Source organism: Cricetulus griseus (assembly GCF_003668045.3).
Source record: "Cricetulus griseus strain 17A/GY chromosome 1 unlocalized genomic scaffold, alternate assembly CriGri-PICRH-1.0 chr1_0, whole genome shotgun sequence".
Lineage (NCBI taxonomy): Eukaryota > Metazoa > Chordata > Mammalia > Rodentia > Cricetidae > Cricetulus > Cricetulus griseus.
Window position 1 is genome coordinate 182,354,540 of NW_023276806.1, and position 16,041 is coordinate 182,370,580.

The 16,041-nt window shown below is 41.5% G+C and overlaps 1 protein-coding gene across 2 annotated transcripts in view; it reads left to right on the forward strand.

Annotated features, from left to right (window-relative positions):
- Window positions 1–9,303: 9,303 nt before the first annotated feature.
- The window catches only part of Dmtf1 (cyclin D binding myb like transcription factor 1), a 47,067-nt gene continuing 40,329 nt past the window's right edge, over window positions 9,304–16,041 (forward strand). For both annotated transcript variants that reach the window (XM_027393504.2, XM_027393505.2), the window contains exon 1: window positions 9,304–9,464. The gene's annotated coding sequence lies outside the window, so the exon portion shown is untranslated. The remainder of the gene's footprint in view (window positions 9,465–16,041) is intronic.

The following is a 16,041-nucleotide window of genomic DNA, read 5'->3' on the forward strand; positions in this document are numbered from 1 at the left end:
GCCACAGCAGGATGATGGATGTCACACTCTACTGCTTTCTCCACCTTATTGCCTTGATCTAGGGTCCCTCCTGGATCTTTTTTTCAGGTAGGCTGGCCAGTGAGATCTCTGTGCAAGAACAGTCATGCTTGGCTTTTTACCTGGGTGCTGTGGATCAAAACTCAGGTCCACATTCTGTGTAAGTGCTATTATCCACTGAGCCAACCTCTAAAATCTCAAACTGTTGTAATAAATTAAGACTATTCATGTAAAAGGACAATGCTGGGGGCAGCATCTGTGGTTCATCTCCAAGTCCATGTTCTTTATTCACTGAATACCAATTAAAAGTCCACATTGTTAATATCTAAAAAACTTGAAGTCTAAAAATATTGCCCTTTAATGATTTTCAAGTTTGCCTATAGAACAGTGAAGACTTTCTTCCAGTTCTTGTATATGAACCAATTAACTAATGTAAAACCATGACAGATTTTTAAAAACACTTGTGCATAGAAGCGTGCCTTTTCCACTGTTCTTGGAACCTCACTGCCTTACAGACGAGGCCATTCACTACAGTGACACTATGGGGGAGCACTGAAGCACACTAGTCACTAGCCTTTCAAGTAGACATGTGAGTGTAACCATCCAATCCTGGTTTATTGTTCATGTGACTCATAATCATGATTTGTGGGGAACAGATGTTCGGCTGTTTTGTCATACAATAAATCATCAAATTTAACCAGCATCTTTCTATTACTTTATCCGACCAATTTCTGCCTTTGTTATCCACAATTTCCCAGTGTTCTAACCAAACTGAATGAACTTTTTATTCCTTTTGAAAATATTTAGTATTCATACATTTGTGTGTTTTGATCAGATCCACCTCTTTTAATTCTGCCTCTATCCCCCCTCCATTTTTCCCTGCAACTTCATGTTCTCCCTTTTTAATACTCATGCATCGATTTAGTGCTGCCTGTTTGTACATGGGTGTGCAACCATCAAATGGAGTGTGAATAGCCTCTCAGGGCCTGCTTCCCTGATGAAAACTGACGCCCTCTCCCCAAACATTTAAAAGCAGCTTTGGTAATTTTCTGTCTCAGCCACTAAATAGCTCCTCAGAAAGTGGTAGACTTTATGATCCCATTCTCCTTTATTCCTTGAAAATACTTTGAACTGCCTAGATATTCACTCATCAAATTTCTTTCTTTCTGAAGTGGCTTTATACCCAAATTTCCTTAAAGAACCTATGATTCATCTTACAGAAAGTCACACATAAATATAAAAAGGAGGAGAAAGTTTGGTTTCCTTGATTTCCTCTTAGGATGGAAGTCTTTTATTAGGGGGGAGGTGTTTCTAGACAAGGTTTCTCTGTTGCCCTAATTGTCCTGGAACTATCTCTGTAAACCAGGCTGGCCTCACAGAGATCTGCCTGCCTAAACCTGTCAAGTGCTGGGATTAAAGGCATGTGCCATCACCACCCAGCTCAAGAAAATCCTACTTTTAAGAGAAGGTCATTGCATTGATTGGGATATAAACTAAGTCACAGACACTCAAAATACGAAGAAATTTACTTCTGTCTCACAAAACAGGCAAGATATAATCATTCAGGCATGGTATGAGTATCTGAGAGATCTGGCCATTTTTCCCTATACCTGGTGCTATTATCTATAAAGTCCAAGATGGTTTATTCTAGCCACACCCACACCACAGCCAGAAAGACAAGAGAAAGGTGATCAGAAGAGCAGGCATATGTCTTTAGGACAAAATCATGTTGTGTTCTTCAGTTTTGCTGAAATCACATTGGTGACTAGGCCTATTCTGACCCAAGTGTAGTCTGAAGTAGATTCAGAATTGTAAATTGGTGAAACTCACTTAGCCCATTTTGCACTATCACATAAGATAGAGTTTACAGGGTCACATAGCGAGACAGTGGCAGAGGAAAGCTGAGAGTTTGGATAAAAATAACTTGGGGGGGTATGGAGAGAGATGATTTCTAGGAAAAATATTCACACTAGCTGCTGACCCAGAAAAACCTGAGTTTCAGTGTCTCTTACAAATGACAAAAGTTTAAATGCTGCGTTTATCACCATGTACAATATAGCTCAGGTTTGGAACACATGGCTCCTTTAAATGTTTAGATGCCTTAACTAGTGACTGAATCATTCTAGGAACCTGCTGAACCCCTTAGATGCAATCAGTGTAACAAAAGTATTATGCTTTCAAGTTTACTCTAACATGGTTATATTTAGTGCAACATAGACATTCATAAATTACAGAAATATTAAAAACTAGGTTAAGGGTTACAGAGATGGCTTAGTTGGCAAAGTGCTTGCTCATAAGTATGAAGACATGAATTTTATTATCACTAATATGTTCAAGGGAAAGCCGGGTGTTGGTGGCGCACGCCTTTAGTACCAGCACTCGGGAGGCAGAGGCAGGTGGATCTCTGAGTTTGAGGCCAGCCTGGTCTCCAGAGCGAGTGCCAGGATGGGCTCCAAAACTACATAGAAACCCTGTCTTGAAAAACCAAAAAAAAAAAAAAAAAAAAGCACAGGGAGTGAAGGCAAGAAACCTATAATCTATGTGTGAAGAAGGTAGAAACAGAAGGAAGTTTGGGCTCACTGACAAGTCAGTCTAGTCACATTGGTGAGTCCAGGTTCAGTGAAGGAGTCTGTCTCAAAAACAAAGTAGAGAATGACTGAGGAACACACTTGACCTCTGGACTTCATATGCACCCACCTGCACTGCACTTCACATGTGCTCATGCAAGTATGTACACCAAACACAACAGTTCTCTTGTCCTATAATTGATGTTATGTGTAAAGACAAAGGATATCTAACACCTCAGATTACTTGATACTTACCAGACACTATTCATATTGCACTGACTAAGCAAGAGCAATGGGCATTGGCTAACTTTCCTAATATCTGCAGTTTGGCTTAAAGTGGTAATAGTAAGTGATTTAATTCATATATTGCCATCATTGCTCATTGTTAAATCATGAGAAAGTTCATGGGCAGTTGTTTGCAGTGTAGTAGTAAACTGACATCTTAACCACAAGGTTTTGCATGGTATGACCTAGATATGCCACAATGTGAGCTGTTTCCCTAGAACACAGATTCTATGAAGGCAGAAATTTGTCTCTCTTGATTGCAACCATATTCTCCGTGTCTAAAATAGTGCTCACCACAAAATAGGTTCTCGGAAATGTCTGCTGAATAAAATGTGTGAACTCCTGGGACTGGTGAAGGCATTGTTTTCTTCTCTTCTGCACATTCAGTGAAGGAAACTGGGTAGACACTAACTGAAAGAAATAAGCATTTAATCTACAACACATCTTTAAATGTTAGAAAGCTTTGTCATTACTACATTCAAAGCATAATCCACACTCTTGGGGTTGTACTATTGAGTTTGGATCTGAGTTCTTGTCTGTGAGCTACTGTATCTGATCATTAGCATTTCTAGGCCCCAAATTTTCATCTACTGGTAAAGCTACTACTCTGAAAAAAAAATCTTGCTAACCGATAGAGACACCTGCTGGTGAAATGATATGCTTTAAAGTGTTACATCTACATCAACAAGAGTTGAGCAGCAGACTTAGAGTAACAGCCATTGTGACATAGTGTTAAAACTTATCTCCTTCCATGTGAAGAATTTCCAGCATTTGTTTTCTTTCTTAATTGTCTGCATGGTGAAACTGTGAAAGAAGACTGTGTGTTTTTGCAGGCAGAAGCCACTGCAAAAGGATGTTTAGCTTCAAATGCTTTTGGTTAAAGAAAGTTGATTATTCTTGATATCAGTTAACATTTAAGAATCTACTAAGCTGAAATATTGTGTCATATGCTGGCAAATTAAAGCTCTGACATGGTAGAGGCAGGCAATGGATCATCTTGGTTGTGTCTGGGCATGTGCTTAGTTCTAGTCTTAGAAAAGAATACTGTTCAAAGTCTTTAAAAAGAAGGAAGGTCTGCAAAGTCTCATAACATGAATAAACTTTGCAGTTATGATACAACATGAAATAAGTAAGTCACAGAAACAAACACATAATTGTACTTAAATAAGTATCTCAAACAGTCAAATTTGTTGAATCACAGATTCATGAGCACACTAAGCCCCAGAGACTTTCTGTACAAGGTTGCACACACATCATGATACACACACACACACACACACACACACACACACACACACACACACCCCATCAGGTACAGAGAGGTGGTGTCCAGGCTGAAGGATTAAACAGAGTATAGAAATGATATGTAGAGAGAAAATGGATTTTGAGAAAAGGGGTTTTGAGCTGGAATTACAACCCAGAGAAAGGCCTTCAGAAACACTATGAGATAAGGTTGAACAAGAAACGACGTGGAGCCTGAATAGAACAGATTGTTCATTCTTTATCACTGGCATTAGGGTCCCTATCAGTTCTAAAGTTTCAGAAAACAAACATCTATTAACAGGATTCATACACTGGATGGAAACAAAATAGCATTGTATTTTTCTTACTTTGAAAAATGTATTTTCTGAAGCATGCCAACTACTTCCATGTTTGAGCACTTAAAAAAAAGATCATGAAACAGAATCAACATCCTATTATTTCAGTCATTTTATTATTTTTTCTAGTTCAGGGCTTTCATAGTTTCTATTTTTTAAACAGGCTTATTTATTATGTATACAGTGTTTTGGCTGCATGTTTGCCTGTACACCAGAAGAGGGCACCAGATCTCATTGTAGATGGTTGTGATCCACCTTGTGGTTACTGGGACTTGAACTCAGGAACTCTGGAAGAGCAGAAGTGCTCATAACCACTGAGCATCTCAGTTTCTATTTGTAATGCTTACTATACATGTCAAACTCCCTAAGTAAGGTGTGCAATCTACATTGTTCTGGACTGTAGATTCTATCTCCAAAATTCCAAAGTAAATGAAACTTATAGATGTAATATTATTAAACAATAGAGGCAGTATTTACTCTCAAATATGACTCAATAATTATCATGGTATAAAAACTGCTTATGTACGCATAAAAGTTGAAAATGAAAGAATTACAGTAAGATACAGAGTACTACCAACTGGTAATGCTTTGGGTTTTGGAGAGATGCTCAGAGGTTAAGAGCACTGGCTATTCTTCCAAGTGTCTTAAGTTCCCAGCAACCACATGGTGGCTCACAATCATCTATGAGATCTGTTTTCTTCTCCTGATATGCAGGCAGAACACAGTATACATAAAAAATAAATCTTAAAAAATAATATGCTGCTTCAAATTGATTCTGAAAATGACCCCACACATCAACCTTCCAGTTAACTAAAAAATCTTTATATATATATATATATATATATATATATATATATATGCCATACATACATATATGTAGATGGTTGTGATCTATATTATATGCCAAAGTGTATTTTTGGAGCTGCAGCAGGGTGATTCAAAGCATAGGCCCTAGAGCTAAGGCTACAATTTTGATTCTACCACTTGCTGTGTGATTTAGACACATTCTATAACTTCACTTTTGTCCCTAGGTAAAATGTGATTAATAGTAACTATAATGAAGTATTTGGCATTATGAACATTGAATGAATTTAATGCATATGATACACTGAGAATGATGACTTACATTATTCAAATCCAGGGGGTTATTTAGCCCTTTCTTACTATTTTTAACAAAGAGTTTCTACATTAACCACAAAATTGAGCAGGAAGTACAAATAATTCCTAAATACCTCATGGCTTCAGACACACAAAGACACACACATACACAAAATCAGAGTAGGTATTTGTTATGAGAGCAGGCATTTGCTATAATGGGTGAGCCTACACTGACACACCATTAACACAGAAAGTGCATGGTTCATGTTAGAATTAATTTGGAGTATTATATGTATCAGACCTGTGGGTTTTACTCCAACTATAAAGGCATGTTTCTATTTCAGTACCACAAAGTATTCGATGCTATAGGAATCTACTCATCCCCACTCCCCCTGCCCCACCCCCTTCCCCTGGTAATACTATAATCTGTCTTCAAAGCTTTGCTCTTTACAGAATATCATTGTGGTGGATGAATGAGAGTGGTCCCTGTAGGCTCATATATTCAAATGCCTGGTTTCCAGTTGGTGAATTGCTCAGGAAAGGTTAGGTATGGCCTTGTTGGAGATGGTGTGTCACTGGGGGCAGGTTTTAAGTTTCCAAAGCCCATGATATAACTAATTGGCCCTCTGTCTTCAACTTGAAGATAAGAATCTAAGCTCTCAGCTATTGCTCCAGTGCTTGCCTGACTGCTTACAATGTTCTCCTCCATAATGACTATGGATTCATAACTGTAAAGAAGCCTCCCGTTAAACTCTCTCTTCTTTTCAAAAGTTGCCTTGGCCATGGTATCTCTTCACAGCAACAGAAAAGTCAGACAATCACAATGGCATGGTCTTACCACGCAGAGTGTTTTGGATGGTTTTCTTCATGTAATAATATATATTTTGATTCTTCTCTACTTTAGCACTGAATAAAATTCCTTTGTATGAGGCTGGGTGGTGGTGGCCAACACTTTTAATTCCAGTACTCAGAAGCCAGAGGCAGGTGGATCTCTGCGGATTTGAGGCCAGCCTGGCCTACAAACCAAGTTTCAGTACAGCCAGAGCTACACTAAGAAACTGTCGTGAAAAACTAAACAAAACTAAAAACAACAAAAATTCTATTGTACGATGTGCCTCTTTGTTTAGCCATTCACCTCAGCAGTTCTCAATCTATGAGTCCTGACCCTTTTTTGGGGGCCACCTATCAGATATCCTGCATATCAGATTATTCATAATTAGTTATGAAGCAGCAATAATTTTATGGTTGGGGGGTCCACCACAGCATGCGGAACTGTATTAAAGGGTTGCAACATTAGGAAGGTCAAGGACCACTGATTCACCTGTTGAAACACATTTTGTTTAGATTCTAGGTTTTGTCAACTGTGAATAAAGCTGTTGTAAATGTGGTGTACAGGTTTGTGTGTACATAAGTTCACAATTCATCTGGGCAGAGAACAAGGAAAGATAGTTTTTATCATATGAGAAGAATGCTATTTTGTTTTAAAAAAGGGGGGGGGGGCTAAACAGTCTTCCAAAGAGGCTTTACCACTTTGTATTACTACCAGCAGTAAATGAGTTTCCGTTTTCTCACAACCTTGATGGTATTTTTGTGTTTTTACTTTGGGCCTTTCTAATAGGTGTGCAGTGGTTATCCCACTACTTTTATATTCTCTTTAATTTTGTGAAATGTGTGAGGAAAGGATGATTACTACTGGTAAAAACGATATACGTTTAGCTAAAACTCTAAGGATACATTACATTTTCTAATCAACTAACAATTTTCAGTGTAGTTTGTTAGAGGAAATCACTAAATTTTAGGAACCTCATTAGTTACTTGAAACTCTTTGTTACAAGTTTACCTAAAGTCTTTGGATGTGAGAATACTAGTGAAAGCCAATTTTTCTATTTATGAGAATTTCATGTAGTATTATTTTTATATATCTTGTCCTCCAACTTCTGCCAGATCTGCTACTTTCCTTACCCACTCAACCTCATGTTCTTTCTTTAAAAAGAAAAAAAAAAAAAAAAAAAAAAACAAACACTGAAGAAACATGGAGTCCAAATTGCCCTGGCCATCTACTCCTGTGAAGCAAGCCTGCCATGTAGTATGGCTGACACATTCAATTTCACTCCCCTGAAGAAACTTATTTTCCCTTTCCCAAGAACTATCGGTTGCAAACAAATTCTTGGGTGGGACTTTGTGTCCACTTCTCTTCCTTCTTGCTTACTTTTAAAAAACCAACTTTAAACTTTCCACGACCAACAGTGAAAAAAAAAAAAGCAGAGCATAATACACTTGGGTTTTATAAACAAGTTAAATGCCACTGAACTTATAAAGGGATAACCAAGAGGAGCCCTACTGCTTAGACCCTTACTTTTATTTTGAGATGGGTTCTATGTAGCCCACACTACCTCAAGTTCCAGAGCCTTCTGCCATAGCCTCTTCTGTTGTGAAATTACAGACGTATGTAGGCCTGTGCCCAGCTTGGGGCACTTCAAGTACAGCAAAAAGCAGCTTCTTGGATGTTCCCATCAAAGGGCCTGCACTTTTTGCTGCAGATGGAGATTATGACGGAGAACCACAAATGGTCAGTGTGCAGAGTTAAGTGACTGTGGAGTGCCCTTCCCAAATGGGACATTTATAACAGAATCCCGACACCAGGGCTAAGGGAGCATCGCTTGAAGACGGCAGCAGAAAAATTGAAAGACCCAGGGGAATGGGGAGGCTGTTGTGAAATACCCACCACTGAGCTGCACACCAGGGCTCTAGTCAACATTCCAGGATGGACTGGGTAATGGCTAACTAGGTTCCATGCCTAGCTAAGGAGCAAGTCAGTCAAGTCTGATGAGGGAGTCAGTTTCCTCCCTGAAGAGGCCAGATTGGTTTCCCAAGTTCAAGAGCTCAGCCCTGCACTCAAGGACATTTGGACTACATATGTACTTGGGAACACACAGACAGACAGACAGACAGACAGACAGACAGACAGACAGACACACACACACACACACACACACACACACGAATAACAGGAGATGAATTTGAGCGGGGCATGTCAAGGAGAACACGGGGGGGGGTGTCAAAAATGCGTTTACTCCTGTATGAAATTCTCAAACTCAAACAAGCAACCCCCTTAAGGAATCTGATTCCTAAAGACGGGCACGGGGAGAGAGAGCTTCTATTTTGTTCATTTCTACAGAGCTGTAGTGGGCGTAGAACCCAGGGCACCGAACTTGAAACGCATACATTACGGTGGTTTCCTAAAAAGCGAGATCACACTCCCGGAGGTCACCTTTCCCCAAGAATTACACCCCACGCCCAGAAAACCCTGCTCTCCTCTTCGGTACCCTAAGGCCCTTCAGGGACGGTCCACACTGCTCCCTGCTCTCCACCTTCGGATCCTCCGGGAACTGAGAGACTCCAGCGGTGGGGCCAGAGACAGATGTGCGGGGGCCTGCCAAGGCCAGGCCCTGCTTTAGAGACAGCGGCAGCCGCAGCCGGATTGTCACGACTGGCTAAGAGAATGGCAGCGGCTCGTCCAGACGCGCGCGGGCGCGCGGTTGGCCGCCGCGGGCGGAAGTGACGTCGCGGGTGGCGCGCAGGGCTCCCCCCCTTCCCACACACACACACACACACACGCACACACGCACGCACGCACGCACGCACGCACGCACGCACACACACACACACACACACACACACACACACACATACACACACACACACGAAAGAGGCGGGCCGGAGGGGGGGGTTGCTGGGAGGCCGGGGGCGGGGCGCGGCCGAGGCTCCGTTTCCGGTGGCTGGTTGCGCTCGCTCACCCCAGCTGCAGCCGCTCTCTCCCGTGGCTGCTTCCTCCATCCTGGTATTTTTTGGAGCCTCCATCCTGGTTCTTCCAAAGTGCCCGGACCCAAAACAGGAAGTAAGTGCGATGGAACCTTCAGGTCCGGGCCTCCGCCGCAGCCGCTCCGCCCAGCGCGGCCGGGCCCGGCCCCTTCCACTTCCAGGCCCGGGCTGCCGCCGGCCGGGTGCCGCGGGCGGGGTCGGAGCTCGGCCGTCTCCCGGGCGGCCGCGGCAGGCCCCCTCACGCTCTGCCCGCGCCCTCCCTAGCCGGCCCGTGCGGGCGCCGGCGGCTGGGACCGGCGAGCGGGCGGCGGCGAGCCGGCGGGGGCGGAAAATGGCGGCGGCGGCCCGGAGGAACTAAATGGCGCCGGGACCCCTGGGGGTGGGCCCGAGCCGCGGCGGACGGCGCCAGGGTTCCGCGGGAGTCTGCGTGCCTGCTGCCGGGGCTCTCGGCCGGGCTCGTCTGGGTCGGCGGTGGACTAGGCCCCCCTGGCGGCCCGGGCCCGGGCGTGGGTGGGGTCGGCAGTGGGGGCGGGGGCGCCCCAGCCCACCCGCGTCCCTCTGGCTCGCCCAGCCCGCTCGCCCTCGCTAGCCACCTAGCCGTGGGTGCTCGCCCGACCTTCTCCCTGAAGACTGCGAGCGGCGGGACGTGGCTTGGGGTGCGGGAAGATCCCCAGCGCAGCCCAGTAGTAATTGACAAGATCGTGCCGAGCAAACCCCATTTGGTCCCCTAGCGTGAACAACTTCTTTTTTTCTTTGGAGAATCTCCGAGGGAAGTGGTGTCCAGTGCAGTCTTGTGGTGTTGAATGATACAGCATATGTTTTCATAGTGAAAGGCTCGGTGTAGCCAAGGAGAGAGGGTGATGGCCCGTGAGAAGTACACTTCTCCCGTCCCCAGGCTGAGTTTCCGTAATCGTTTTTCTCAGATCCTGTACCCCTTACTACTGACAGCAAGAATTCCTATTGGGACATCCTAGAAAGAAAGAAAAGAAAGAAAGAAAGAAAGAAAGAAAGAAAGAAAGAAAGAAGGAAGGAAGGAAGGCATTTCGGTAGTGTTTTCATATGTCATGTCTGACGCTAGATATAGTCTTACTATTAACTAGACCTATTATTTCTGTTTTGTAAATAGCTTGGGGCTTTTAGGCTGCAAATCGAGAAAGGAACCTTTGATTATGGTGAAAGTTTTACAAATACAAAGGCCATTTGTCTTAAGGATTTCTTTTTTCTTGCGCTTCAGATTTCTTTAAGCTACTTTCAAGTGACTGCTTATCATCACATTTAAAACTACAACTATAATAACAAACCAGAGTCTTATTAGTATTTTAGTGTAGAGTGGCAAAACTGTGCATATTTGACTAAGGTTAGACAAATTTTTAATTACATTTCAAAAATTGTTTTTCTGAGTGTACCCAGTTGGAGAAGCTAACAGTGCTTCCCTACCTCAGTCAGAAACTACAAATAACAGCTTGATCCTATATGGAAAAATATATATATATTTGTTAGGTTAAGAGAGTATTTATTTTATGATGATTTTATCCCATTACTTTTAACTCTTTTCTGAGATGTTTTTGTGTACAACCAAACAAACTAGTGTTTACTTAGTCATTTTAGCTGATAGGCTTATCCCACACTATTGGGGAAATGATGTAGAAACCTACAAATTCTGAATCTTTGTTGGCTGCCGTTGAGAAAGTGATGGGTATTGCATGTTTCTTAAGAGTTTCTTAAAGTCTATCCTATGGGTTTGGGGATACATACAGAATTAACCTTTTTCTTTGAGTGTTCAGGGTTTACTATTTTGAGGGAGGAAATAAAAGTTTTGGACTTAATCCTTTGAGCTTGAAAGTAGAGCATGTCCGGGGAAATAGTTTCTACTATCTAGTGCCGTCTAGTTTTTCCTTTTTTTTAGAGTTGTGTTTGCCTGTGCCATTCTGTGTCTGTCCCTAACAAAGGGCTTTACTTTGTATTTATTAAGGTTCACAGAAAACATGGTATGGGGGTAAAAAAGGACACCATTTTATAGAAACAGTCTTACAAGGGAAGAAATTGCTTTACTGACCCAAAATAGCAAAACCAAACCGTGTTGTCAAATGCTATCTACATTAAACATCCAACATTTCTGACGAATGTTTTGTTTGAGGTTGCTTTCAAGCTGTTGGTTGCTTTCAGCAGATTATCACAATGTATACACAAATTATACTGGGTCAGGAACATGAACATAATTTAAGATTAAAGTTACACATTTAGCTTAGGTCATGAAAACTAATTGCAAGGGAATTCCAAGGCCTAATAAGGTTGGTTTTGTTGTTCTCATAAAGGCAGATTAAACAGGCCGAGCACACAGTAGGGCAGCACACTAAGTACATAGCCTTAAATTGCCTCAAGGCATGTTATTAGCTTCACTGTATGGTCTGGCAAAAGTTCAGTCTCTTCAAAGACTGGATATTTTCAGAAAGCTCCACAGATTTTGTCTATAATTTAAGTCTATTGATGACTTAAATTATCATCTCTGAAGATACATGCCTAATAAGAAGCAAGCATCCCTAATTATGTACGGCTGTAGACATTAGACTAAGGAGAGAGTCTATTGCTTTTTAAAGTATCGAAGAACTGGGTGGCTTACTTTAAACTTAAATCTGTCTGTTGCAAACACATCAAAACTTTAGATAAGCATCGTGGTTATTAGTACAGTGGTGATCACCTCAGCCATCCACCCAACAGATCAGCATCTGAACTTCACATACAGCGTTTATAGAGACTTTTTGCTTAATACTGACTTCTCAAGCCAGATTCTCATTTTACTGATTAATTCCATTCTCTTTCTTTCTGCCATAAATTGTAGAACTTTCTCTGCTTGAAAAGATTAGGAGTTTAAACACTTAAATGCTATGAGGCAGTATGTAAACTAAGAGCCAAATGTTTACTGCGTGAAGTACAGAGGCCTGTGGAGTTTGTGTCGTTTCTCCATCTGTCTTATTGGTGTTTTTGTTTTGTGAAGAGTATTCTTGTAATAAAAATGAGTAAAAACCACAAAGTTTGTTTGCTTTGATACCATAAAGGCAAATTGGTTCAATTTCAATAAATGGGAGAATCTATTTATTGTGTCTGCAGTTTTCAAGTTTATGGGAAGAAAGCCCACTCCATGATTAAATTCCAGGATGAAATTGTCAAGAACAAGTATATTGGAAGGTCCTGTATATACTTTTTACATCATATCTTTTAAAGCAGCATTTTGGCTATATGTACCATCAGGTCATTCCTTCCAGCCCTGGTGTTTACAGCTAACCCTTCCTTCCCTCACTGTTCAGGTGTTTTATGCAAAAGAAATGTGTGTTGGGTTTATTCACTGCCTGGTGTGTTTTAATATTTGATAAGAAAATGTCATTTTTTCCAATAAACTAATGTAAATTATAATTTGTTTTTAAAAATCAGATGTTTTACAAAAATGCTATTTGAAAGGATGCTACCTTAGCAGTGTAACTAAACACATAAACTCTTACATCATCAATTAGATTAGAAAGACAATACAATTTTATTACCAGGCAAGGTATGAAATCTTATACCCATAGTTACAATATAATTCACTTTATCCCATTGTAGCATTGATAATTGAAGCAACACTTAAAGTAACTGAAGCATTACATTAAATTCCATTATCATATTTATTGGCAGTTTATGATATGTAGTATTTATTTACCACTTTTTTTCTATCTTTTTTTTTTTTTTTAAGAGGGTTTCTTTGTGTAACTGCCCTGGAACTATTCTGTAGACCAGGCCTACTTTGAACTCACAGAGATCTGCTTGCTTTTGCCTTCTGAGTGCTGGGATTAAAGGCAAGCACCACCACCATCTGGCTATTTGCCATTTTTTAGTGACACTATTAATCGTGTGATTCTGTCTTACCAACTTTTCAAGCTTTCCCACTAAATATACAAAAGGATTCCCAGAGATCCAGAGCTGTTACTCCTGGCACAGGATCTTTTCCTCTGGCTGAATATGAGTCCTGGATAGGCAAGGATGTTCTGCAACAATACTGGGTCATGGAGTACCCAAGACCTAGGGTCTGAGCTGACAGACCACATGTATAACAGTTAAGAACTGTAAACAAATAGGTCTCTTGCCCCATGCTTTCATTTTTACCCAAGACTAACAGCTCTCCTAGGCCATCTGTTTAGAGGTTAACTGCTCTTGGCATTTACTGTCAGTGGTCCCAGAACTTGGCAGCTTCTGTTATCTGTGGATTTGGGCAGTCTTGAACAGCAGAGGTAGGTATTGCTCTTAATCTTAGAGCTTTCTTACCCTTGACTCCAGCAGCAACTAAGAGCTTTATAGCAAAGATAAATGGGATCTTCATCCTGTTGACAGTAACTAGTATTAACAGTTCTCAATGCTCAGAGAGTCTGAGACCCTTGGCAGCTTCCTGGGACTCCTTTCACCTCTTTGTGGCCCTTGTTGGCCTTCATCTCTGCTCCCTGTCATTTCTGCCGTTTTAGCTCTGGAACCCTTCAGGTCTCCTTACTACTGCCACTCACTGCCTCTGCCTCTGCTTGGACTTTTCCTTTTTTGTGTGTAACCAACTAAGTTTGTTGTAATTAATATAAACAGTAAGAGATGATGACCCCAGAGGTGATAGCAAGGGAATATGTCTCCCAGCTGCCTCACAAATGTAGTGGGGGTGTCTCCTTCACAGTAGCCCATACAAACAAGGAAATGTTTATGCTAGTCAGGACAAAGCCCCTTACGCAAATGAATAACTTTGTGTATAACAATCACAGGCCTTTATCTGGACCATAGCAGGAGGTGCTCCCCTTTTGGCTGGATAGGAACAGCTGTGGGGTCGTGGGGAGTTCATCAAAGCTTGTGATGGCCAAAAGTCTGGAGGTTGTACTTTAGCAAGCTTGTTGGTTTCTGTGAAGTTTTCTGAAAGCACCTGTCTATAGAATATTCAAAGTAGTTGGTGGCATAACTCACTCAGCTGGCTGTGTTGTTGGTAGTCCTTTTCTCAAGAGTAGTGGAGGCACAAGGGGAAAGGTCTAACATTTGTCTAACTAGAATCAAATTATTCCAACTCCCTACATCTCAGGTTAGTTGAAGGAAAAGTAAACATTAAAGGGGATGCTCACAGTATAAACTTAGCCTTAAAATTAATGGTGTTTCACAATGCTTAACTGTTAACCCAGTAACTCAAGAGGTGGGACTGTCCGATCTACCTCAGATTCTACATTAAGTGCAAAGTGTTCGAATCTGAAATAGTACTCCTGAAGATGTTACTCTGTAGGCTTCTAAGTTTGCTGACATCCCTGTATGTGCCCATGTATGGAATTTAGGAATTTATTGTCTGCCAAGACTCTGCTGCTATTTTAGAAAAGTAGCACATAAAATACGCTTTTTTTTAAGTTGCATTAAACAATTCCCTTTTAAATATTATCTGATGGGTTGTGTGTTTGTGAATGATATAACATCAACCCCCCTACACACACACACACACACACACACACACACACACACACACACACACACACCACTTCTGGCTAGACAGGTATCATATACTTATTAAATTGGTAGGAAATAATTGGTGTTATTGGGGGAGGGAAGATGTGTGCATTTGGACATTGTGGCACATGCTGGTGGTCCTAGCACTTCAAGTTGGGAGAGTCAAAAGTCAGAGCTAGTCTGCACTATACAGTGAGATTTTAACTAAAAATAAAAAATATAAATAAAAAATAAAAACAAAAAGTATGCTGATTGTGGTGGTTTGAAACAAAATGGTTACCAAAGGAGTGGTACTAGTAGGAGGTATGGTTTTGTCGTTGGAAGTGTGTCACTGTGGGACAGACTTTGGAGTCTCTTTTGCTCAAGCGTCCTTTAGTGTGACTCAGTTGACTTCCTGTGGCCTGCAAGATGTAGGACTCTCAGCTATTCCTTCATCACCACATCTGCCTGTATACTGACATGCTCCCATCATGATGATAATGGACTGAACCTCTGAAACTGTAAGCAAGTTCTCTCAATTAAATATTTTCCTTATAAGAGTTGTGGGGAACTAGCATAAGACCCAACTAGACTCCCTTAATATAGGTGACAATGGTATAACTGGGACAATATATGAGGTCACTGGCAGTGGGTCCAGGATCTAACACTAATGCACAAACTGTCTTAGTGGAGCCGATTCTATGTGGAGAGATACCTTGCCCAGCCTAGACACAGGGGTGTGGAGGTGGAGAGGTGCCTTGGTCCCACCTCAAGTAGACTTCCTAGGGGAGGCCTTACCCTCTCCATGGAGCAGATGGGAGCAGGGGAAAGAGGGGGAACTGGGATTGCAATGTAAAAAAATAAATTAATAAAAAATTTTAAAGAGTTAACGTTAAAAAAAAAATTTAAAGTGAGTTGTGGCCATGGTGTCTCTTCATAGCAACAGAAACCTCAGACAGAAGTTGGTACCAGGAGTGGGGTATTGCTGTGATAGACCTGACCATAATATTATTTGGAGTAATACAGACTTTGGTACTATGGGTTAGGAAAACGGTGGAATGCTTTAAGCACTGTTTAATGGGCCATATTGCTAAAAGCATGGAAGACAGTGATGCTGAGTATGATTTGATGAAGTGTCTGGGGCTGGATCAAGGAGTTTCAGAGAAGAATTTTGGTATGTTCCT